Source organism: Gymnoscopelus microlampas (genome assembly GCF_963454915.1).
Source record: "Gymnoscopelus microlampas genome assembly, chromosome: 2".
NCBI lineage: Eukaryota > Metazoa > Chordata > Actinopteri > Myctophiformes > Myctophidae > Gymnoscopelus > Gymnoscopelus microlampas.
The window spans coordinates 18853023-18880628 of record NC_139939.1 but is presented as its reverse complement, the minus strand read 5'-3'; the positions used below and the strand labels follow the sequence as shown (position 1 = coordinate 18880628).

Sequence of the window (27606 nt, the reverse complement as noted above, 5' to 3'; positions counted from 1 at the left end):
CCTTCACATATCCCACGAACCATTCATCTAATCGACTTCACACTTGGCGGGTGTATTATTGAGGAATACAGGCAGTGCGGTGTCAAGTCGATCGGATGAGCGGTTCTTGAAAACAGTCCCGCTCTGACCGGGCACGCCTTCTGAATGGTAGCTATATGCCCCGATCGGACACTGCATTAGTAACTTCAATGTAGATTCTGCTGAAGAAAATCAAGAGGAAAGATACTCAAATATTCAACAATTACAGCTGACTTCAACAACAAACCTTTGAAACTATCTAATAAAACAATGACTATGCTAAAAGTACTACAAGTATTCCCAAAATGTGGTGAGACTAATGCAATGAGCCTTGGTTTATAGTGATTTTAGAACAGCTATAACAGCTACGGGGTGTTGTAAGGCATTACGTGGAGCAGTCATGTATTCAATTCTTGATGAATTGAATACATAGGACCACAAAGGTCGCTTTAGGATGGACTCCTGCAGGGAAAAGGAAGAAAGGTCGGCCCAAAACAACCTGGCGACGAGCTGTGGCAGCTGAAGCTAAAGGAGATGAACCTTACATGGGGCGAGGCGCAACATGCAGCACAAGACAGGTCCCGATGGAGGCAGATCGTCAAAGCCTTATGTCTCACGCGGGACGGAAACAAGACGAATGGAAACAAGCCCGCAGGGCTTTTTGTGTTATCCTTTTAGCATCATTGTATAATCGTACCACCGTTAATAAAGTATTCAATCAATTAATCAGAGTGCGTAAAACGTAGTTGTTCTAAAATCACTGTGAAACAGAAGAATCACCACCACTCACAGAACTGTTGTATAGGTACATTTGATTTCATTAGGGCACCGGCAGCATACACACACGTTTCTGCAGAGCCTTCCTAAGCGTAGTGAAAGAATTAAGACAGGTGTGTCACTTATTAAGGGGACGAGGGTGTGATAATTTGGCTTAACATTTCTTGGGTGCTGCTGATTCTTCTGTTTTGATTTAACTCTCCTGAACCGTGCACCCGTAAAAGCGATTAGCTACTTGTTGAAACTTGAGCAGCGCTTGCGTCCTCTAAAAAGAATCACTGTAAACCACGGTCTCACGTCACTTTTTTCATGTTACCAAATATGGCAACATGAAAATCGTATACATATCCCAATTAAAACAGTTTTTAAAAACTATTTCACGACAACAATAATTTAGAAAAAATAAAGTAGTACCCGACTGCCGGCACAAAAAGACGGTTGTTATGCAACGTTTACGTTCAGATCCCTTATAACTGCATGGAAGCTCCCAAAATAAACTTTCAGACTAAATGTTGTACGATATTGAGCAACTACAAGGCCTACTACTCACCTAAAATGATATATCAGAAGATCTGACATAAAATCTGGATCAAAATCTGACATTTTGAAACAATCAGTTTGGCGCAGTATACTGATAAAGTAGTCACAGGTATGTGTTTATAGAAAAAGTTTTACGGCTTTGAGCGGATTACTGGCTGATCATAATCAAGGACCGGAACTATCCGTTTTATTATGATATTTTAACCATAAAACAAGACAATAAATCTGTTGTTTCAAATAATAATCCTCTTTTTGCCATTATAGTGAGCATAGGACGAATTTCACATAATTATGTGCAAATGTACAGTGACAAAAAATACCCCAAAGGTTGTGGGGACTAAATAATGATACTTAAAAAACAAAATTATTCTCCATCTTACCATATCTTTTCTTTCCTTTGTTCCTCCCCAACGCAGACATAGTCTATGCCTGTGCCTACTGTATCATGACGTTTTAGTTTTTCTTTCATATAACAATATAATAAATAAGGGCTCTAATGCCAAAAACAATTGCAAAAATAGAACAATAAAATAATAAAACGTTACAGAATTAGGTAGATATGCCAAAGAGCAAACAAAACTACCCAAATATTTTGCAGACTGAAACTAAAGTTGCCAAAAAATACAAAACAAAATACAAAATATTAACCATCTTAGCCAAAAGTTTGGTTTGGTAACTAAAACGGCTACCAAAATTAACAATGCACAATCCAGTTACGGGCTGAAACTTCATCCTTCCACAGAAGACTGTAAGACTAAGTTCGGCAGGAGAGATTCTCATATTTTATTACACTGTCACGCATAAATTTACCAAGCCTATCCCCGATCCCCTTTACCATATTCACATGGCGGCCTGTATATGGTCAATGGTTGGGGAATGCATCACGCCCTTTCTCTGACAGTACCCAAGAGTTTATTTAACTCTGTAGAAATGGAACCAAATGAACCTGTAAGTTCATGTAAGAGTCCATTTGGTTCCATTTGTTCCAAGTGTAGTCTAGAACTGCATATAATCAACTGCTTAACTTTTCAACACTCTTGCTCAATTCCATGGCCCTCCACCATCCCATTCCCCTCCTGGATCTAACATAATCACTTCCCCAACTCAGTACAGCAGGGGTCCTTGGTCGGGGGGTCGACTTCACCCCCCGCTACGTCATAGCCAAGAACTTTTTCTTTGAATTTTTCCTTACTTTAAATGTAACTTTTCCATTTCCTTTTTCTCCTTTAATAATATGTATATAAAATAGTAAATACACATCAAGAAGCTCGAACTAGTAAACACAGAGATGTTATAAGATGGCGTACAGTAACGGCCATGAACAGTACAGTACGTATCGCTAGATGCACACAAGTTGAAGTGGGGAAGGAGTGTGAGTGAGTTTGCTAACTTGTTGTACATACTTAACACACACTAAGTTAATAAGCATGCTGATGGAGAGATAAACTTACAGGTCCCCTGTCCGGGACTCACAGCTATAAATAATATAGTCACACTACTATCCTGTGTACACACAGTGCTCTTTCTAGACTAATATGGCCTCCTCCTGGCCAGCTTGCTGAGGGTGCTAGCCTCTTCAGACTCCTCAGACCAACATCATGATGTGGATTTTGTGTAGTGTTCGATTTGCTGGGGGCGAGGTTAATTTTCATGGCCAGTGGGGATATGTGTTCTGGTCAGACTGAATTAAATACATACATTTACTTGCTTGATATATTTTTGATAATTGTCAATAATTATCAATTTAACATTTTAATAAAAAATATATGCTGAGTGACTGACAACATTAAAAGCCTGGTGTCCCTGTTTTGGACACTTTTTTTTTCTTCACAAATAACATTTAGAAATAACAAAAATAGCCGATCTAGAATGTTGTGATATTGTGACGTGTTGTGAGCTATTATCAAGATGTACGCCCTCACTTTTTTTTTTTTTTTTTTTTACAAATTGAACCTTTTAGGTCTATGTGTCACGTCTCAGGTTACTAATGAATTGCTAAATGCATTGTGCAGAAGAATGAACCCGGAACAATGAACCGACCTCTAGGCGAGTGTTTCCAGACACAATACTGGTACACTTAATACTGGTACACCTTACAAAAATGCTCATGATCAGGGCAATCTGATAGCCAACAGGTTGGGAAGCATACCACATGGGCTATAGTGCCTGGCGATGAGTCCCCGGTTCAATTCCAGGCCAGCCAAACCATTTGCTGCATGTCACTCCCCTGCTCTCTCTCTCTCCATGTGTCCTGTCTCTATCCACTCTGTATCTATCAATGAAGGCTCAGAAAAGATCCCCACACACATACACCAAAAGAATAAAGAATAAGGAGCTTATGATGGGCTGTTTGGTTACAGTAACAAACTCAAGCTTCATATCATTGCCCTTCAAAGTCAATGTGAGTAACTCGCTAAACTGAGTAATTGCAATGGTTTAATGGTCTGAAACTTAGCAGTCATTACTGTTCAACTTTCATGAGTGAATTATTGTACTGTACTATAAATGCACTGTGTAATTCATAACACCTCAGGAAGAAAACATTGTTTGGATTTTATGGACTTTGGGTGTTCCGAGGTGCCGAAATTGATTTTCTAAACTCTGTGTGGCAGATTTCATACAAAAAAAAGAAATCTGCTAGATCTTTGTGAGAAGCTAAATGGAGTAAAAAAGTTCTGCTCTCTAGTATAAACTTCCACTTAGCTCAGTGAAACGAGATCTCACTTTTCAGAAAATTGTTAGGAATCACGTTAACTGCATACCAGGCAATGACTTAATGTGTAAAATATATTTCCATTTGTTCTGCAACCTAATATTATACGTTTCAACTGCTGCTCTTTTGGTACACACATACTGTACAGTACACTCACTGTATGTACACACGCACAAGTACACATTAATATGAGGGAAATATCATCTTCCATTTGTAGGTATTTAACTGCGCTCTGACCGCCTGGTGCGTTATCCTAGTCGTATATAAACATTCATGAAAGAAATGGTTGCACTCAGAAAGATCCGTTTACATAATTTAATCATTAATTTTCCACGCCACAAAACGTTTTTTTGGGCCATCTGACCATCATTGCTTAAAGGGTTAATTCACCGCAAAAAATACTTATTTTCTATCAATTACACACCGAATGAAGCCTTGAATTCATGGAGATGCTTTAGTTTTTGTTGCATTCCTAACTTAAGCCAATAATTTGATGAAGATGCTAAAGTCTCCTGTATAGGAGACTCAACGTTGACACTTTGAGTTTCCTGCCGGAGCCGCCGCCGGTCATCAAATGATTGGCTTAGGAATGCGACAAAAGCTAAAAGATCTCCATGAATTCAAGTCTCCATGGGGCGTATAATCGATAGAAAAAAAGTCTGTTTGTGGGTGAACTATCACTTTAAGGCCGGACGGCCGAAAACCTTTTGTGGCGTGGAAAATAAATTAAATTGAGTACATTGATCTTACTGAGTGCAACCCTTTCTTTACATAAATATTACCTTCAAACATATTGTTTGTTGTGTTTCAATCAACAAAAATAAAGATATTAACAAAATGTAACGTAAATACAAGTGATATTAAATCCTTTTTAAGGTTAGGATTATTTTATGTATAATTATTTTAATAATACCATTGTATTTAATTTTGAAGTGAAGTAGTTGAAAAGATATTTTAACACAAAGGTCTATCAATAAACAATTATGCTTTTGTTTGTATATTATGATGTAAGGTAAAACAACTATTAAGTTAATTCATTATCACTATGTAAAATCAAACATGTCTAAAAGTATTACAGACATAAAAGCATAATTTCACTACATTATCCTTTCATGCCACCATAACTGTAGTGATCATTTTAAACCAGAACCGTGTGTCTCCTTTGTGGGTATAACAACTGTCTGTCTTGATTGGGGCTGTGTCACCAACACTCACAACCTGATCCTGACTGACAAATACACCATATGAAGTCTGACTGTTTAAAAACCAAAACGTTGACTCTTCAACAAATTATTCATGCTGTTCTGTAACTCTGTATTGTTGTGGTCTGGTAAGTTACACTACATAGCCACCAGATACTGCAAACCACCTGGAGCTGTTTGTAAATGTTTACTAAGTCATTCTTTAAAAAGTTACTTTTAGCCCAAACAGTAATCCACACAGATAAAAAAGAAGTAAGCAAGCTTCCTCCGACAGACGTGATTGTGTGGGTGCTCTTTTCATTTAACTGAAGATGTACAAATGGAACCAAACGGACCCGGTTCCATTTGTACACTCAGAGTCACCTTAACAATACGGTGTATTATTTTTCAAGCTCCAGCACATTTCTTCACTTTTGAGCCCAAACATGTATAAAATGTAAATAGGGTCACAGTACACAGTATGAATACCTTGTGTGTTTTTAAACTTGATTTTTTTCTTAGCTGTGTATTGGGGAAGGGGGTCTCTGACCATTGATCTGAATTGTGTTAATTTCATTATTTCTATTCATTGTTTTTTTAATCTTATTTTTTATATTTCTTCCTTGACTTTTATACAATGTAGCACTTTGACATTTGTGTCAAATATAAAGTGTGGTACAATTAAATGTATTACTATTATTAGTACAGTAATGTGCTTTACAGTATGTTTACTGTATGATCTATACATTCAGTGAAGTCAAGAGCAGTGTGTTCTCTTGAGTAAATTAAGAACCATTAAAAACGTCCACCAGTTGATATACTAAAATAAAAATAGGTCTTGATGGCAAATTATTGGCCACTTGACTGAAGTGCAACACAAACCTCAAGTGTCTTGGTGACAGGTGCATAAGAGAATAGAATAGTCCGGATGCAAAATGAGAGCAATCCCGTACATAAGGGGTGAGTCCTGATCTAAGGACTGACACACAGATTATTATAATAAAGTATTGGAAATTATTTGCCACTAGAAATATGATTAATGTATCTTATCAAATAAAACAAACTGACTTTTTGTGCTGTGTAATAATCTGTAATAAAATCAATATAGCTCTCTACATTCATGGCTTTGATCACTGTTATAAACATCAATCACAATGATCATGATTAACGTTATGTGACATTTGACATTTATGGAGATGCATACACACATATGTATTGTATTGGGTTACTGTCATGTGCTGCAATGCCAACATTTAGTATAAGAAGTCCTTGGGCATATGTTCTTAAATATAATAATTAACCATTTAAGTATTTTCCACAAATTAAAAACAAATATAAACTTGTACAGCAACTGTACACGAGCAAAGCCATATCTGTACAATGTATAATGTTCTTTTTGTATTATTATTATTATTTAATATAATATCAATATTATCATTATAATTTTTTGTCAACAAATCAAACTCAACCCAACAATACTGTAACCTCACAGGACGCATATTTGAGAAACAGAGTTTGTGGTGCAAGTTTATTTACTGTATCATGCACATCTCCATAAAGATCAAAGCAAGTCCCAAGACACACCACAGTACAGCACACGGGTCCAATCCGTTCACAGAGCTCTATGAGGGGAAGTAACAAATTAGAGGAAGGCGCTGAGTCTGTTCACCTAGGGAATACTTTTCTACTAAAGTCAACATGACATCCAACAAGATGTCTCACAGGACATCTCATACCTAGAGTATCCCAGAGTAAGTCCACAGAGAGCTATAAATCGTGCATTTAAGTGGATTTTTTTAAACACAACACAGCACTACACAAGTATTATTCCCCTCGTACACAAGCCTCCCTAAGATTAGAAAAACAAACAGACCTTGAAACGGCGGTGGACAGTAGCTGTGGCTGCGTGTGCACCTCTGACACTATACTCTGCACACTGTTACTCTATAGTATGACCTCTGCCCAATGGCTGAGACAGGGACAAGCCTACCTCCTCCCTCTGCCCACTAGCATGACGCTTCTGGTAGCAAACAGCATACCTTCACTGCTAGTTTATTTGACTGTGACCCTGTACATTGTCCCTGTGTTTTCATCACAAGACCAAGAGGCGTATGAATGATGAGATGTCACAAGTGGTTAACATGCGTGCAGCGTAGACGGGTCTGGTGGTCCATGTGGCACAACACAGCAAGAAAAGCACAGTCAGACAACAGGCTTTCATGTGTCACCATGACAGCTGGGAGCTATATGGCCTCAAGATGGACAAGCTGGAAGTTATATAACTAATTAAATGAAGTAAGGTAGATTTTTTTTCTTCCGTTGGGATACATTAATATCATAAAAATAAATATCCTCCTTCTCCAATGTATTTATGGAAAGAAGCCATGTTCTGTACAACAATTCTTTAAAATGAATAAAGTGAAACATCTAGCAAATGGTTCCGTTTAAAAAGAAACAATACAGCTTTATAGAAATCAGCACTTACTGACAGTTTGATTAATTGGAAAGTGTAATTATTAGTTGCAAAACAAGTGTCACTTATGTGTAATTATTGAATATTCAATAATTACACTTTGCTACTTTTATTACATTTATAAAGCATGGAATTTATTTGTTATTTAAAGTATTTAGCTTCAATGATTTTTAAATATGATCTTAGACTGCACTTACACTGTAAGTAGCAATACTAGCAAATACATCTAGGTAAGGTTTGTATCAAAATCAAAAGATACAGTGATAAACTATAGCTAACATGTAAAATGTCTAAGACGTCCAGGTGAGTAAAAGCACACAAACCATAGTAACCAAAGACAAGATTTACAGATCAAAATGTTTTGTAATATGAGGCATCATTGTGTGTGTGTGTGTGTGTGTGTGTGTGTGTGTGTGTGTGTGTGTGTGTGTGTGTGTGTGTGTGTGTGTGTGTGTGTGTGTGTGTGTGTGTGTGTGTGTGTGTGTGAGCGCGTGTGCGTGTGCGTGTGCGTGTGCGTGTGTGTGTGTGTGTATAGAGACCATCTCACAATATTGATATCATCTTATTATATTATCTATATTATTAATATTATATATTATACTAATAATTATGTTAATTAGAAACCGGATTACAGGATTACTTGAATTTGAAGCCTAATTATAAAACCGATAAAAGAGCAATACAATACTCTCCCTTATAATTGGACTATTGCCATTTTCTGCAATATGTACATGAAGGAAGCACCTCGACTTTGCACAAACCTTAGTAACCTTGTCAATAAATCAAAGCTACATTTGAACAATCCATTAAAATATAAAGGCTATTTGAATATTAAGAACATTAAGAAATGAGTTACATTGTGGCATCTACTACATCGCTGGGCTAGTTTTAATTTCAACTGTATGATCATTCACTCTCAGGAACTCCTTCTCTAACCACAAAGGCATGTGATTCCCAGAGAGGTGTGACGGTGACAGATTTACAGCCAACCAATCTTTTGGCATACAACTCAGGGGAGAGAGAGAGAGAGAGAGAGAGAGAGAGAGAGAGAGAGAGAGAGAGAGAGAGAGAGAGAGAGAGAGAGAGAGAGAGAGAGAGAGAGAGAGAGAGAGAGAGAGAGAGAGAGAGAGAGAGAGAGAGAGAGAGAGGGGAGAGAGAGAGTACTCTAACTGTATGTTCTTCTTCATAATTGCTGATAATCAAATCAAATTTGTTTTGGTAATAACATGGTCAGTGTATAGCTGACTAATTCATGAACTCAAAAGATTAATAGTTACTACTGAGTTGATATACTATGGAGCTTTCCAAAGCGGGTACTTCTGTAAACCACCCACTAGATGGCACTGTTATGCTGCCATAACTGAGCCCAGTTGGTCTGACAGGGAATTATATGCATCAGCCATGGGAGGGCACTGTGCTCTTTCTTTTGTGTTCTTTTGTAAAGTCGTGTCAAATTGTTTGTCAGTGATTTACATGGATTCAATTTATCAGGGTTAGAGTAATAATAGGATAATAATACAATTACTTTGGTGAGTCACCAATGTAGTGGGACTAAATATGCACTAAATATAAGCAAATGCTCAAACCTAACAATTAAAAGTGTATGCACAACCACAGTCACGCTGAAAACACACACACACACACACACACACACACACACACACACACACACACACACACACACACACACACACACACACACACACACACACACACACACACACACACACACACACACACACACACACACACACACACACACACACACACACACACACACACACGAGTCAACAAACTTAACTAACTGGCCAAGAGACGATCATGCGACCTTTGCCGCGGTTCCCAATTCAGCAAAACCAATTAATCAACTTCCCGAGCCTTAATTTATCGTCTCAACAAATGCTCTGGTCGGCTTAGTCAACATGTGGCCCTCGTACCGTGAAGAGAAGGAAGGGGGCTGGGGTGGGTGAGGCTGACTTGCATGCATAGGGGGCCCAGAGTCAGTTTGCCTGCATGGCTCCACATTTGGCACAGCTGGGAGGGGGGATGCCTGGTTTATGGCTCCCCGAGAACGGCAGTGATATCCTGGCTTCAGACACGTGGGCCTGCTGTCTCCTCAACGACCCCCCATCAGACTGGAACTTCCATAAAGGAACTTCACTTTGATTCACAGTCTCTTGGCAGCAGTAGGAGTGAAAAGATCATAACCCATGAAGATGCTCGTAAAAATGGGAAGGTTAGATGAAGGCCGTTTTAATATCAAAATATAGTTATGGTTAGTTACTGGCACATCTGTAGTGGTTGGAGGTAGTCTCCCTACTATTCTATTGAGAACTTTAGATCCTGTGTTTGGGTAGAAACAAAACTGGTTGACAAGAGCAATTGCCTGAAGCTCAGAGTGTAATTTGTTTTGCTTTCCGTCTTAAAGCTTTCAGCCCTCCCTCGAGCGGGAGGCCCGTATTGAAGCTTAATTTATCTCTGAGAGTGTACAAAGGTCACCAAATAGACCCCTTACAAGTCCATTCGGTTACTTTTGTACATTCTCAGAGTTACGAATGGCAAATAAATTGACACAGACGATTTGACTGCATACAGTCCGTCAAATAAACCTATGAACACATACCCACTCTGCTTCAGTCACATACACATAGTTTAACACACGGTAGCAGTAGGTGATCTAGTTTCAGCCATTAAGGAAGGTGTGACATGGTATATCGGGGTCATGGAGAAACACAGAGGTCAAATGGAACCTCCTGACTGGACAGCTGCATTCCAACTGTGCAACTAAAGAGCATTCCAACAAATATGTCCTCAGCAGGAAACAACAATAACACTTTATAACTTTGGTGACTAAGTGGCCTCTAGAGGCCTTGGCTGGCACAGCACACCTGTTACATGCATTTAGGGGGAAGCATTCAACAATCACTTTGGAACCATAACCTCTTCAGGAAGTATCAAGTTCTGGTATATTGACTCAATATATTATATACCAAAAAGCATGAAATAAAACACATGAAAATAAATTGAACCTATGGTATTAGCAATAATGTCATATCACATCAAACTGAGCAAACCGTTTTTACATGAAGCAACAATGCTCCCCACGCATAGTTCCTCAAGTAAAACAAGCAGAGCTTTCAAATGTAAACCATGAATTCCCAAGCCAAAGTTTTCGTGACATTTTATCAACACCTGTCCCTGTTATCTGGCCTATCGGGTGTCTGCGGTCGATGTTGAAGCGAACGTGCCGACAAGGGGGTAAGAAAAGCCCGCCAGTTACCTGGTGTCTGCTGACATTGAGTGTCAAACTGGGTGCTGAGAGCCGGGGGGCCAGGTGACTGTCTCTTCGGACAGCTTGCTTGGACCGGGACCAGGGACAGAGCGACATCAGAGATCCAACAGGCTTGTCATAGGAGCAGCCAGCGAGTGCGAGACGTGGACCGCACAGGCTGCAGGGAAAGTCTAAATTTACAACAGCTATAGCTTACATCATGGTAGCCATATGTTGTTGTTGTTTTTCTGGATTTCTTTTTTTTTAAGCCCACGGCTGAGATCCCCCCAGCCACTGTTAATGCATTGTTAATTACATAGTAAGGGAACAACGGAGAGAAGCTCATTTCAGACAAGAGCATGTTCCAATTACTTTCGCCGTCATTGGCAAAAGCCAGGGGCTGTGAGTGGACGTGGGCATGCATGCAGTGGAAGTGTCATAAGACTCACTGTCAGAGGTGAAATAATACGAGAGAGAGGAGGGGGACGAGGGAGGGGGATTGTGTTGGCTTGGACAGCTGAGCCAGACCAGCCATTTTTTCCCTGCTGCCCTGTAGGAGATATTTATAGGCAAGCCCCTGAGTGTAGAATGCACACATTTCTCATTGGCTGTCCTGCTGTCCTGCTGTCCTGCCCTGTGACATATAACTACCCTTTATTGCATTCCGCACAACGCAAATCCAAATACATAAAACAGGAGCATTGTATCTTTCACAGATTAGTTGCTTCATACAGTGAAATATGAAGAGCGCCAATAAAGGCAGCAGGGAACCAGCTGGAGTGTGGAGTCTTCCTCGACCATGGACAGCAACATCAGAGCTATATTAGTGTACAAGATGACGTAGTGATGCTTCCCGCACCCCGCCTTCAGCCCATCTCTCCTTCCCTCCCTCTTTTCATATCTCTCTCTCTCTCTCTCTCTCTCTCTCTCTCTCTCTCTTACCTTCTAGCCTCTACCCAAAGCAAGCATTGCATTTTACCATCTGTCAGCGCTGTCAGGCCTGTGAATACCAATCACACCCAGTCACACCCTACGATCATAGGGCTCTCTGACCAATGGCAGCCCGGCTCCCGTCCATCTGCTCCTATCCCACCCACTTCACCCACGTCACTGTTGCATTGCCCTTGAGCACCACTGACTGACTAGGGACCAGCGTTCCCCCACTTTCCCAAGGAGGGTTTTTCTAGATTGTCTGGAACAGATCCATGCGCCACACAATTGCTGTATAAAATGTATTACAAACACAGAAAATAAATGTGCAGTCCTGGCTAAGCACCAGAGAGTGAATGTACACAAGTAGGTTTCCTGATGATTTCATTCACTGTCTAGACGGCGAAGGCTCAAAGGTTTAACCACATGAAGCCTAGTGTCCCAATACTGGGCATGTCATAATAGGGACACGTTAGTTAAAAAAGTGTCACAACGTGGGAGGGAGAAAAGGAGAGGGCCTAGTACAGGCCCCTGGTAATACGTATTATCCTGTCAACGAAGCATATAGGGTTTAAGTGTTATAGCGTAAAGTGCTTTAATGTGCATTACATTCACTCACCGGCAGCAGAGGAAACCATGCAAGGCACCAACCTGCTCATTGCCAGGATTTAGGGGTTGAGTGTATTGCTCAAGGACACTTTGACACTAACCCAGGCGGAGCCAGGGATCGAACCAGGATCCTTCTGATTCAAGCATAAACCTTCACATCCCCACACATAAAGATGTGTCCCCTGTGTCTGGGACATGTGAGCTTTGAGGTATGGCCTCTAGGGAGGCCTGCAATCCTCTCATGCCCCACTCACCACGCCCATGAGGCCAGCTCCTCTCTCTTTTCACCACTACTGAAGAAGTGCATGTGATTGAAAGTGATAGGTAACTACGACAAGGATGCACAGTATTCCCTGTGTGACGCCCAGCACACTATCAGGTGAGAGACAGAAAGGGGGAGAGAGAGAGAGAGGGAGGGAGAGGGAAGAGAGAGAGAGAGAGAGAGAGAGAGAGAGAGAGAGAGAGAGAGAGAGAGAGAGAGAGAGAGAGAGAGAAAGAATGGGGTGATTTGACGTGCGATCTGACTTCAAATCAATATTAAGATTATTTAAAACCTTTGCCTCGATTATTATTAATGAACGATTATTAAAAGAAAAACTCTGAAGTTTCTTCAAGCTGACAATGCCTCACATTGCAACGTGTTGTGCAAGAGATTGGATAGACCCCTGGGGGACACAAGTCAACAAGTGGTTAACCCTGGTGTCCTTATTTTGGGTCATAATAGGCAAACATTTCGCTACATTTCGCAGTTTTCGCTACATTTTCGACACACCATCCTACAATTAATTTTAAAATATACTTTAAAAGCTACTACCCAAAGGATTAATGTTTTTTTCTGCTGCTATAATGGAGAGCCTGTTCAGGAATGCAAAGTATTTCCCTTTGAGTTTCATGCAATTGTCCAACCAATAGGTGTCCTACCCGAATACAGGATCTAAATAGAAGAGCAACCACTGTGTCAGGTTATATTGTATTATCATATTGTAAGATACAGAGTGCTCAAAATAAACTTGTATTCACTAAAAAGGTTATGGCAGCTTTAATTATTAAATCAAAGTGTAGTCTATGAATAAGTCAAATTAATAAAATATTGATGGAGACGAGAGGTAAACAGAGCAACACCATACAGTTGCATGGGTCACCTACTGCATAGAGGAATGCTGTGTCCGCCTACACTACAGCATGTCTTGGTACAGTATGTCTTCCTGGGAAAGATGTTGGCCCCAACCATTGTGTGTAAAGATGAATTCAACCTCCAGTGTGTCATGCATACATGTTACAGAATACTCACTCCACTGGAAGTGAAATTAAATGGTTATGTTATGCTGATTTTGAATTATGGTTTTATAAGGCAACGGCAGTGGAGATGGTTGAAGACAGACACTGTGCAGATAGCAGATGGGCGGAACTAAATAGTTAGGGGAAAATTGCCAGTGATATGCCAGTGACGCACAAAAAGAGACGTACACACACACACACACACACACACATGTGCACGCGCAGGCACACATCTACAGTGGGCAAGAAGATGCAAGTCTGACAGTGACGTAAAGGGTGCCACCGCCATATGGCCCCACATGTCTCACCCGAGGAAAAGCCACTGGCATCACTATGCCGCTCAAATAGCCATTAGTGCAAATTAGCCCAAACAAAGGAGACAAGCTAACTCAGTGATTTCCCAACAGCTGCTCTGCCGAGAAAGGAGGAAAAAAAGGAAAGTGAGAGAAGTCTAAGAGCAAACTCAAGTGAGAAATCCTCTTCAAAGCCAGTGAAGAGAATGGGTTGGCTATGCCCAGCAGTTATAATCGCCAAGGGATGGCTCTCACAATCATACCCAAAGAACAATTATTTCAATTTAATTCAGGTATGTTTCAGGGTTTTTTTTTCACTATAAGATATGCTGTCTATAATTTGAGATTTCGTATTTCAGTTTGGATTTATATCAACATTAGGTTGTCTCTTTCTCATGGATTCTTGATGCCGTGGTTGCCAACCTTGTGCCCGGACCCCCATGGGCCAGGACCCCTGGGGGTGCACCATATATCACGTGAGACCTTGTTTGGTTGGAAGTTGTCCAAAAAGTGTTTTTTTGCACAAAATAGTACGTACTACTTCAATCCACTTTCAACCCGGCCTTCCCTATTTTGGGCATTCTTAGAGAAACTTGTAGTTGTAGTTGGTGGGTACGGACAAGTCTCTTTCTCCTGGATCCATTGATGATATTGTCAAAAATCGATTATAGACAATTATTTCAAAAAGTTAAAAGAAAATTTAGAAAAGAGCCAATCTACACGCTCACAGCATGCCACAACATGCCGCAACATGCTGCAACGCAGCCTGTTGAGCTCGCAGATCGGCTATTTATTGTATGAGAAGTATATAGTGTGTCTGCATGTGTGTGTGTGCACATGTGGGGGGGGGTCTCAGCTTTTGCCAGATGTAAGAAGGGGGGCTCCAAGGAAAAAAGGTTGGGAACAACTGCTTTGTTGGGTAACATGGCTGTTGATGGACAGACACTGACTGTTTTGAGGATCTCTAAAATCTCACACCACCCTTGGATTTTTGTTTTTTTAAATATCTCACAATAACAAAATGAAAATCTATACGCCAATAAACCAAACATTTCAAATACTTTTCAGGGTAAACTGAGGAGACTTCAGATCAGTCAGGGATAAGATGTGTCACGTCTAAATGAAATTGACACGGTAGGATCAAGGTTATTTGTCTTGTGAATCCCCGACTGGAGTCACTTCACGACTGAGAGGTTGTTATGCTCTCTGTAAGATGATACATTTTCACATCAAAGACACTGACAGTGTGTTATGTGTTTTATCTACTACTACTTGACCACCAAATGTCCACCAGCATCACATTTACAATGATCAACTGTTCTCAACTGGGAACCATATTCCCAACTAAAGGCCTTATGGTGAAGCATAACATTGACGTTTTACACATGTTTGGGGACATTACATTGACATACATTCATTCCATATCCCCTTACCCTATAACTTAACCATAACATTAACATTAACCCTAAGCCTAACCCTAACAAGTATAGCCTAACCTCAACTCACTGCTAGGGGTGAATTTCCCTCTGGGGATCAATAAAGGTTTATCTTATCTTTCCTTAAATTATCTTATCTTATCCTCCAACCTAACCTTGTGAAACTGTAGTAAATTGAAGACACTTAATGTGTCCTCAATTTGACATGCTGTTCCCAATCAACTGGTTTGATGTCCAAAATTTGTCCTAGCCACAAGAATACACGTACGCACGCACGCGCGCACGCAGACACACACACACACACACACACACACACACACACACACACACACACACACACACACACACACACACACACACACACACACACACACACACACACGCAAATTAGAAGTCAGAAACACACTTATAAAACGTAGACATCAACACAAGCCAACCCACTCTCAGTGTGTAGACAGTGAACACACACTGGACAAGCACTGCCAAACAGTTGACTGTCCCCAGGAAACCACATGGCATCAAGCCCATCAGATTCACATTATGTTTATCATTACAGCCAATTACTTAATACCAGCTTTCATCAAGGTTCAATCAGCGGCCAGCCACTGTCTGTCCTCTGCTTCCTCCCCTGTGGCCAATTGATGACCCAGAAGGTTAATCATATGAACCCTAGCGTCCCTATTCTGGGGGCGAACATTCGCAGACAACAGCAGATCTACAAGCTCACAACATGTTGTGAGCTTGGCAGATTGGCAATTTTCGGCACAGATATTTGATGTCGATGGAGATACTAGCGGACCTAGTCTAGAGCCCTGGGGGACTCCAGTCAGTTAAGTAGAGTTTAAGTGGTTAATGAACAGTATAATGTGCTGCACTGTGGTGGCAGTGAACTCATGCTGACAAACAGAGACAGAGGCTAGTTGCTGACCATGAGCCCCACTGGGCCTTTTATGTGGTCAATTAACATGCCTTATTGTAAACATTTCTCAAACTGTCAGGCAAGCACTCCTCTGCAATTCTCTCTCTCTCTCTCTCTCTCTCTCTCTCTCTCTCTCTCTCCCTCGCTCTCTCTCTCTCTCTAAACTCTCCTTTCACTTGCTTACACTCTCTCCCACTCTTTCTACGTCTCTCACTGTATCGGTTTCTCTCTCCTTATCTTGCCTTCTCCATCAGTCTCTTCTGCTCTCATGTCTCTTGTCCCAATCCCCCATCCCCATCCAGCCATGGGAGTCTCACATGACAGGGGCTGACAGTGAAGGCTGGGAACAGAGTTCTGTTGTGTCACTTCCTGGAGCCAGTGTACCATAATTATTATGGTGGAAAGGACAGCCATCAACACAATACGAGAAGATGTGACTTCTCGTCGCATCTAACACATGCATGACTGTGGAGAGGAGCAAGCACATAAAGTTTTTTCTCTCAGTGGTGTCGGAAAATGACTCTTTTGACTTCAGGAGGAGCGCATTCAATCCGCCTCCGAACTTATTATGCATAAAGGTAAATAAAGACTCTTTCTCAACACACTAAAATGTGTTGAGAATGTGACAGGCGATGCTGTGCTGACTCACCCCAGACCCACCACCTGCACAGCCTGTCATATGACTCATCACTCCACCCAAACCACAGCCAATAAAGATGCTCAAGAAGCACAAGAAAAATGGAGGCGCGTCCGACCTCACAGTATATCAGTCCCCAGTGTCTCCATATTACAACTGGTTCAGTATCTTTTTCCCCATGTCATGGACAATGGGTCAGAGAAAGTCAGAGAAAATTCGGTGTTAGGGTTAGGGTTGACAAGAATGATAATGTGTGTGCGTGCGTGCGTGCGTGCGTGCGTGCGTGCGTGCGTGCGTGCGTGCGTGCGTGCGTGCGTGCGTCTGTGTGTGATTTTAGGGCTTATCTTGCAAATCGCTGGACCGATCAGCACTAACTTTCACATAACTTTTACAAAAAATACTGCAAAACTCAAGCACTTCAGATGTGTGTACAAAGCCACAATGATGGAATTGTGAAATGGCATAGTTTTGACTTTCTGTGAAAATATATTGTTTCCTTGTGGCCATTCATTAATTTCCTACTTTGGTGCCAGGAGTTTGGCGAAGTGCCAAGGTTTTTTTGGAAGAAGCTAATTCAGAGTGGGCTTGTTGACAGATTGACTGGTTCTCACTGGTGTGGGGAGGCTGTCTCCTGAGAGTCTGGGCTTTGGGTTAGTAACTAACCCTTTGGAAAGAATCTGCAATGAAGGACTGGATGTAATAGGATTAGGTGTAACTAACCATTAGTTACACCTAATCTTATTACATCCAGTCCTTCATTGCAGATTCTTTCCAAAGATGTATTGGATCTCACTGACGTAAAACATACTTTCAAAGTGAGATGTGGCTAATGAAGAGAAGATACTGTAGGCTTAGTTGATCTGATTACTGTACAGTGTTTGTGCAACCAAACGAAAGAAAATATCATCTTAATAATGGTGAGAAAACACATCAGGTGTGGAAGACAAATTTTGGTTTCTGTGTTAGCTTTAGCCTTGCTAACCACAAGAAACCTAGTATCCCTAGAGGGGAAAAGGAGAGGACCAAGTAAGCTTGGGGGACACCAATCAATCAACAACGTATACTTAGAGAGTAGGGATGCTAGGTTTATGTGGTTAATTCAATAGTAAAGGGCCCAGGGCCAATCCATAAGTCAGGCCGACTGAGTGGGCACTCTGTTGGCCTACTACACCACCTCCAAGACAGTTTGAGAACCACTTCTACCATAGACTACTATAGAGCGCCTGTAGGCCGTGCCCTTCGAAGGATGCAGCCCCTGAATTGTGACACTGTTGTAGACAACTGTTATTAATTAAATGCTATAAGCCCAACAAGAGAGGAGGTGAGCGCTGACATAATTTGGAAAACAGAAAATTACATTTACAATTCCAAACGTTCTCATTTATCTACTATGATATATGGTAGACATTGCCCACAATAACTCTTGGCACAGGACTAAAGGTGACCTGTTTTCAACTGTCAACAACTCCGCAAAATGTCACACAGGGCCCGAATGCCCGCTCGCCCCGTTGGCAGCGAGCGGTCACATGATCGAGAGACCCAATACTCCAAGGGAGCAGCTCAGTGAATATCAGACATTGCGATCTATTAACATTGGCGTGGGTCGTATCTAAAATTACAATTGGTGAGTTGTAAAATTACATATTAACCTCTCCTCTAACCCACTCATCCCCCACAAACCTGTTCTCAAATCTACGTGGGCAGAGTTTCTGGATTGATGGGGGTGTTGGCATGTCTGATAATTTATACACTACACACCTGGTGCCTGGAGCGTTCACAATATGCCCAGCTGAGTTCAGACAAGGCCATGCATCACCACGCCACAACCGCCTATTTCTCGCTTGGAGGTTAAAAAACTAATGCAAGCGTGTTAAAAAACAAGATGAGACAACCTTGTAGTGTGTCCTCCTGTATCTTAATACCCAACAAATCATTTTGCAGTCGACAGGCTGTCAGTCATTGCCAGTTAGGCCCTACAGATACGTGTTAGTGGGAACAGAAATATCTATACAGAATAGATTTACAGTTAATGAGAATCTCACGAATCACATAACCCTGGTGTCCCTAGTATTATTTTGGGAATGTCATTATAGGTGAGGTGTTTTCTTACTTCTCAAAAGTAGCCCATCAACAAACTCACACTGCGTTGCAATGCAACGGATCATGAGCTTGTAGAGCGACTATTGTCGAATGGCCAAAGTATAAAATAGGGCTTAAGTGGTTAATTTGTTAATTTGGCATGATGACAGAAGTAGCTAATTAGAAACGGGGGGTAGGACTGTGGTAATGGACTTGCTGTCCTGGCACACAGCTGCTGACTTCAAAGACATAAATCTGAACAAGAAAGGAAAAGGAAACCAATACATGTAGAAGCTGATTTTAGAATGTGTACATGCCTTTAGCGTAGCGAACAACTCTACTAGAATGAAGGATGAAATTGAATGCGATTGTGGGATCCTGATATACAAATGGTTCAACCTTATGGGTTTAATGTTCTTGTTTTGTTCCAGACGATGACAAATATTTCTCATTGTCTCATTTGTTCTTGAATAGGTACATTTTTGTGGCTGTTTTTGTTTTGTCCTTGAGACTCCATTGAGGTAGGCATAATTAATTGGTATTTATATAATAACTTAGGGTTAGGGTATATAATAACCTTTAGCGCCTCAAATCCATATCCTAATTTATGCTTAGGCGGAAAAGTATAATTTTCAGCTGCAAAATGTGGACTTGGAATGGTTATTTTTGCCACACGAAAATAGCCAACTTACAAGCTTGAACTTGTATATCTGGATTTTTTTTGTTTTTGTTTTAAACAAAGAAATGTCGCCTATAATGAAATGCTCAAAATACGGAAGCCCAGTTTACAGTGGGCTTAAATCAGCCCACTTGATGTGTGCACTCAAGTGCCAAATGGTTTGCTGACAGGGACATTCTCTACCAGGATCTTTGGTTTCACCAGTTTTCAATGACCAGGCCTAAACCTCTTCTGAAGCTATCAATTCATCCCTCCTCTCCATTCAGCATCCAGCATCATAACCGTTCGTGGAATTTAGAATACTATTTTCGGAGCAGTCAATCACCATATTGGACATGCTGTGAGTGTGATGCCATTAGGACTGTATGAGGGACACACATGCAAAAGACCAGAAGGGCCACAACAACACAGGAGCAACCAGGAGAGGTTCCCATAGAGGCAGTGTTGGATGCTAGAGATGGTAGTTGTTCAGGACACTTGTTCATTGGGAAGCGGAACTGGGAGGGAGTCGGGACAGCGTATTCCTCTGCATGTGTTACTGCCAGTGAAAATCCTCATTGTCACGTCATGAAAAGAAGCATGTTGTTAACTACACCCAGCCCACACCAAACATGACTAAATTGTGGAGAGAGAAAAATAAAATGAAGCATTGCGTTAGTTCATGCAGGGCACGGGGCATATACTGTATGCCTCAGCCGTAATCAGCTGTGAGTCTGCTGACTGCTTTTAATCAGCCACACTTTCCTACACACCAATTGCCTCATTGCCTCATTGCCTCAACAAGGCGGTCCGTTTAAATACGGCTTCCTCCTACACTGGATCTCTGCTTTTCAATTGCTGCCACGCTGCTGCTGCTGCTGGCAAAGCTTGCCTCCACCACCCCAGCCTCCACCTTATAGTTCAGAGTCTTGCATTACTCAAATGTTTAAACTGAATGTTGAACTGAAATTAATGTGTGCATGGCTCTAAAGTAAACTGGAATTCATTGTTTGCATGGCGCTAAACTGAATTCAAATTTCTATGGCTTTAATGTTAAAAAGCAATCAAGTTTGCATGACTCAAGTTAATCTGATTAAAGGTCTTGCTATGGGCCAGCTCTTGTGGGGGATTTTTCATAGCGTTCCCTGATTTTGCTTAGCATGCTGCTTAGCAAAATGTACGGAACATCTTAAAGAGCGGTGCCATTAACGCCAAGTTTAAGTATTCCATTTGTTGCAATAAATGGTTCATCTATTTTTGACGTGAGTGTTCCTGACTGAATTGATTATATAATGTACAGCGACTATTTTTCTTCTATTATGTCCTACTTGGGGGTATGACATAAGAGCAAAATAGCCACCATGTGATTATGGTCAATGGCCTATTACCAAACACCAAGCAAACGCTGCTCAGAAGAATACTGTTCATCATGTCCCCGGTTGGGGTTTGACTTCCATTTGTCTGCCTCTGTAAATGTCAGAAGTCAGAAGCATTCCCTGGGTCTTTTTTTTTATGACTGCTCTTTACATTGCTGACATGCACACAGAACTCACACTGCAGGCCTGAGAAGTAATCAGATGACTATAAATGTGTCCTGAAAGAGTGCACTGCAGTGAGAAGAGCAGACAAAGTGCTGCAGATAAAGTCATTAACCCTGTGGTCTGGGGATACTTTTTCCTTCTTTTTATGTTGGGTCAAATACCAGTGTTTTACAAGGCTCATATTTGCCTCAACATAACTGCCTGGCATAAAGAGATGATTTACAATGTGTCACGTAAAGTGACAGAAATAACAAAAGTGCAAACTTCTGTGAAATACCACATGAATATCAGAATGCCAGGGGACAAACTGAAAGAGGGTGTTTTCATGCTCCCTGGATTCCACCCTGTGGCTACATACTAAATAATATTTTGTTTTAAAACTTACAACATTTAGGCCTAGGGTCCACTCCGGCCTTTTCAAACCCCTAACACACAAAACACTGCTGTCCCTGTTTTGTTTAGAACAATCCAGCATTGTGTTGAAAGGTCCTTCCTTACACTCCCGAAGCTTTATGCGATTAATTTGCATTAATTTAAACTGCCCTTTGGGTCGTGAGTGCATCCACACATAACACAAATACGAATAAACAATTTGAATGCCACAATACTTAATTTGAATGCAACAATTGAGAGCAGGTGACTGAATCCCACAGACTACATCAACTGAAATGGAAACATTCTTTGAATATACAAGCAGTATTGTTAAAATAAAATGTGTCCAAGATATTTATGTATATATTGTATGAGTAACATACTAAACTTTCATGCACTCATGGTACTGTTATCCACCAAATGGTATGTTGCCCAGCAAAAGATGGAGACACAACCAGTTGTTTAATTGTGTCCAAGAATATTAGCACATCACACTATTTCTAAAAGGTATCCAGGATCTTAACACTTCAGACCGGTATGAGTCAGCTTGATATCACATCAGCCATTTAATATAGCAAAGCCTGCACAGTGTGAGTTTCTCCTATTGTGGGACGAAAGAAAGGTGTTCAGACAAACACATAAATGTCCTCCTTGTTATAAGCCAATTACTGAAAAGATGTTTAGATTACCCCACTGCCTACCTGACGTCGACAACACAAATGAGTCATATTTTACTATTCACCTTATGCTTCTTTTAGGTAATAGTATAAGGAAACACTCCAAACATTTCCATTGTTACCCAGATGATACTCATTTATATTTATCAATGAAGTCAAATGAAACCAACCAGTTAACTAAACTTCAAGTATGTCTTAAAGATATAAAGACCTGAGTGACCTGAAATGATCTGCTACTAAACTCAGACAAAACTCAAGTTATTGTGCTTGGCCCTAAACACCTTAGAAACACATTATCCAATGATATTCCTACACTGGATTGCATTACCCTGGCCTCAAGCACTGCTGTATGGAATTGATCTAGTCTTGCACAGCCAAATCATCTGAGATCTCTGCCTATTTTGAGATTACCCCACTGCCTACCTGACGTCGACAACACTAATGAGTCATATTTGACAAACAGCTCATTTATCTGACGATTATAAATAAACATGTCATTATCACCTCTCATCTTCAAGCCACCTTGATGGCTTGCCTGCCTCCATGGAATCCAGTCTCTCATAAGGCGAAGAAGTAATGACTCTGGTCTCCCTGCCAGCAGCAGGGTGCTATAGATAGATATGGACACCCATTCTAAAAGGATCCTCACTCTGACCGCAATAGAATTCCGTCCTTAATTCTACAATCATCTCAAGCCTTACTCCATTGGTTCATATAACCCACTAACAATAAACGCTGTAGCTGTGGGAGTGTGTCAGCAATTCCATTAGAACAAATAGTACTGGCTAGGAAAATAATCCGACAAGACCAAAAAATGAATCCCAACGACAATAAAGATTATCTTATCGTATAATGAGTTGTGCCCCACACATACAGTATGTCTGACCATCCATATGATCCAACATCTGCTTCTCTCCCCATAGGAGTTATTGCCAGGGCCCTGCCTTGTCCAAAATAGAGGAGGCTGCATCAACAGGAAGATTATCACCCTGCAGTAACATACTGTACATTCATTATAAGTAATCGCTTGTGCTAAATGACCAGAGTATATTAGGCTAGATTAGGCCATATTTGAAAATTCATAAACACACAGACATTCAACCCTCCCCCCCCTCTCTTTAAAAAAAGAAAATCAGCTATCTCTTAAGTATGAGCTTCTAATTGATATGACATGCTAATTAAATGTTTCTACCAGGTAAAAAAGAAAACATTGAGGGCATGATGTGAATGTTATAATAGTAGGCTACATGTCAGTGTTGGTTGGCACACTCATACAGCATAAATATACAGTTGAACCACCTTAATAGCCTACTTCCGGGAGTCATCTATAAAATGATGCTATTCTATTTCCTCTAAGTGTTAATGTATGCTGTGGCACACCTATCACAAACAACAGTCATCAGCATTTGAAGATTTCCAAAATGCCATTTATCTATCTTGCGAATAAAATAATGTTACCTGCAATGTATTCTGTGCAATGTCTACTATTCACCTTATATATGCTTCTTTTAGGTAATATTATAAGGAAACACTCCATACATTTCCAACGTTACCCAGATGATACTCATTTATATTTATCAATGAAGTCAGAAGAAACCAACCAGTTAACTAAACTTCAAGTATGTCTTAATAAAGACCTTTATCTGCTACCTAAACACCTTAGAAACACATTATCCAATGATATTCCTACTCTTGATTGCATTACCCTGGCCTCAAGCACTGCTGTATGGAATCTTTGAACTCGTCTTGCATAGCCAGATAATCTGAGATCTCTGCCTAGCGATATATCTGGTGGTGAAAATGCTAAACAAAATTATGCCTATTGCTTTGAAAACACATCATATCTCCTTCCCAACATGAAAGACTGCCTTAAAGTTCTTTGCAATGGTTCTGCAATGCAGTTTTTTTTCCCCTGAATTGTTTCTACCCAGTTTTAACAAAATTTAATTTAGATGTCAAAACCTTATATCCCTAACCCGGTAGGTGGAGATCTCTAAATAGGTGATAGTCTGGCTATGCAAGACTATCTTTGATCAGGATATGTCCTTTCACTACCACATAAAATACATTTAAAAGGCTGCCTTTTTTCACCTACATAACATTGCAAAATTCAAACAGAAGCTAAAGATGCAGAAACACTATTCCACACATTAGTTACTACCTGGATTACTGCAATTCGTTATTATCAGGCTGGCTTCCACAAGAAGTCTCCAGCCAGTCCAGACTACTGCTGCGCATTTACTGATGGGAACTTAGATGAAGAGATCATATCTCTCCCTCACTGCATGGCTTCTCTGCACTGGCTCCCTATAAAATCCAGAATAGAATTTAAAATCCTCCCCTCACTTACGAAACCTTACTTGTCAGGCATCATCATATCTTAAAGAGTTCATACTGCCTAATAACCCTAGGACACCACTGTGCTCCCAGTATACAGGTTCACTTGTGATTCCTAGAATCTCCAAGAGGAGAATGGAAGACAGAACTATCAGGCTCCTCTCCTGTGGAATCTTGAATCACCCAGTTTTGGTCCAGGAGGCAGACATCTTCACTTATTTTTAAAGGTAGGCTTAATTGTTTTCTTTTAGATAAAACATAGGCCTGCCTGGGACTAACCCTTATTTATAGGCTTAGATTCCTGGGTGACATCCCATGACTCACTGAGCTACTCTCTCCTCCTCTCATCCGCTCTCATCTCCTCTCCATCTGTACATATTCATGTTCCATCAATGCTGGTTACAAACTTGACTTCTTCCATGGATTTATGGAACCCCCGCCTACGGATCGAGTTTCCATGGATGGATTATGGCTGCAAACTGTTATTATATCCTAGCTGTTATTGTTATTATTGTTTGTGTCTCCCTCCCCCTTTCTCTTTCTTTTTCTCAGTCTCTCCCTCTCTCTCTCTCTCTCTCTCAACCCTAAAAAGTAGGCTAATATATGTATTTATATAAATAATAATTATTATGAATATTATATTCTTTATGTTATATATTTTTTATGTAAAACGGGGGGGACAGCACTGAGCATATTGGCAAAACACACACTTGGACCCGGAAGTTGTTCTAAACTAAATAATAGTTTAGAGAGGAGATGTCGTAGAAAGGGTTACTTTGTTGCGCTGAAAGCATTTTAGTCTGGGGAGAACTTAATCAGAAATGTATAGGAGTACATCCTACAAATGTCATTTTCCCTACATGATGAAAACTGGAAAGAAGATCTAAAATAAATGTTACCATTTTGTAAAGGGTAATAGATAACTGGTGTCCTTGGTTGACAAAGTGGCAACAATTTTACAGCCTAGCCCTAGATCATAATCACGCTACACACGCAAAATTCTGATCCTGTGGTAGGGTCTGACCACTACTGGTTGACAAGAGGTACTGCCTGAAGGTCAAAATTCGTCCCCTGACTAAGAAGGTCAGGTCAAAAAAGAAAAAAAGATGATTTCATGCAACATGAAATTTACAGAATGTAGCGTGCGTGTAGATGAAAGATGACCATATGATGAAAGCAGGATGCCTTTGGGGTGAGCAAACGTGCTGCAAACTCCCTCAGCCTCAGCTGTTGGTGGACGGCCTAGCAGAGCAGACCCGGGCATGGCTACGTGGTACATGAAACGCAGAGGTTTATCTGCTACTAAGAAGCCTATGCTCTCCTACTGTTAAAACCTGGGGTCAACATGCATTCAGTACATTCTTAGCATTTGTAGCTGAGCAGTGAATTTAACTGTATGTACGAGTAAACTTTGCAAGCCTTCTTCTGACAACTGACATGAATGTGTTGCTGCAATAGGTTATCCTAAAGCTTATCTTTTATCTTGTAGCGTACAACTTTATTCCAAAGATGACTAAACATTAGCAAGGGAAGTGAATACAGCTGGCTTGAATAGAATTAGAATCTGGAGGTATTCAATTCGGAGCAAACTAAAATAAACAAAAACTAGATTTGATATACTTCAAGGGGTATTTCACTTTAAAACAATTCTGGATTCATTTTCACATCTACTCAGACTTTTGTGTTGACCCCAGTTTTTAAGGTGCTTGATTCAATATTTAGAATTTCATATTAGTTTGATCTCCTCATGCATTAGAAGGACAATGCCAGTCACCATAAATTATTGTGATTTCAATGAGTCTTTGAAGTTGAATGGGCTTATATTAGGGGGTGCCTGTCTGATCAAATCAAATATCTAAATATTCAATTGAATAATATATTTTACTCATAACGTACAGTATATTGGGTTCATATTTGACCAGATATGCATCAGATGGTCCGAATTCTACAGAGAATCCAATGACATAATTCAATCTTATATTTGGGGATTCTGGTCCGTTTCAGTCTAATGGCTGTTGGAGCGATTGAAATGTAACCTAAAAATTGCATCACTATCTTTTCAAATACTTAGTCACTGTCTCCGTGACTATTTTGAAAAGAACAAAGACTCATCGATAGACCCTAGATTGCTTTGTCTAATAATAGTCCCTTACATCAGTGGTTCTCAACCTTTTCAGGCCATGACCCCCAAAATAATCATATATGAACTGGGGACCCCCACCCTGACAAGCACTTGGAATGTAAGTTATTTTTTTTTCCAATGTAAGAGTGAATTATTTATTGTTTTCACAGTAGGAGCTCAATTTTGTTTGACTCAGTTCCACAAATACATATTGTGAAAATAGAAGATCTACAAGCTCACAACGCCTCGTGTCAGATATTTTCACAATTTTCTTTCTTATTATATTATTTGACAATTTGGCCAATGTTTGACCAGTTTTTATAGTATAGTTGATTACTTTTGATGCAATAATGGTCTTAATCTTTTCTTTCTTTCTATTTTTAGGCATTACAAAAGGTCTTAAAAGTCATTCAATTGTCACCTTACTGTCATTTGGTGACCCCCCTCCAAAAAAAAATCATGTGGGAGTCCCCGACCCACAGGTTCAGAACCACTGACATAGGTGGTCATAATAACATGATGCACCCTCACCGGGTTTCTTTTTTGGATTTGCCTACGTAAGTGTAAGGTCTGGTATAAAACCAGGGATTAATGCCTTGTCCACACAGAGAGTTGTGTACATGACTGATGTTTTGGTGTGTTATTGAGATGTCCAGTGTTGGCTGATTTAGAGGGTGTTAGAAATGTAGGGAGGGGAAGTATGCCAGTGGGCCTTTAGCAGGACAACTAAAGTCAAATGCATGTG

General features: G+C 40.5%; 1 protein-coding gene across 3 annotated transcripts in view; it reads right to left on the bottom strand.

The window, feature by feature from the left end:
- rbm20 (RNA binding motif protein 20) overlaps window positions 1-27606 on the bottom strand; it is a 65480-nt gene that overhangs the window by 26090 nt on the left and 11784 nt on the right. The window contains exon 1 of one of the 3 annotated variants that reach the window (XM_084081380.1): window positions 7103-7146. The exons of the other annotated variants lie outside the window; for them this stretch is intronic. The gene's annotated coding sequence lies outside the window, so the exon portion shown is untranslated. Of the gene's footprint in view, window positions 1-7102; window positions 7147-27606 lie in introns of those variants that run through there. 3 annotated transcript variants of the gene reach the window in all.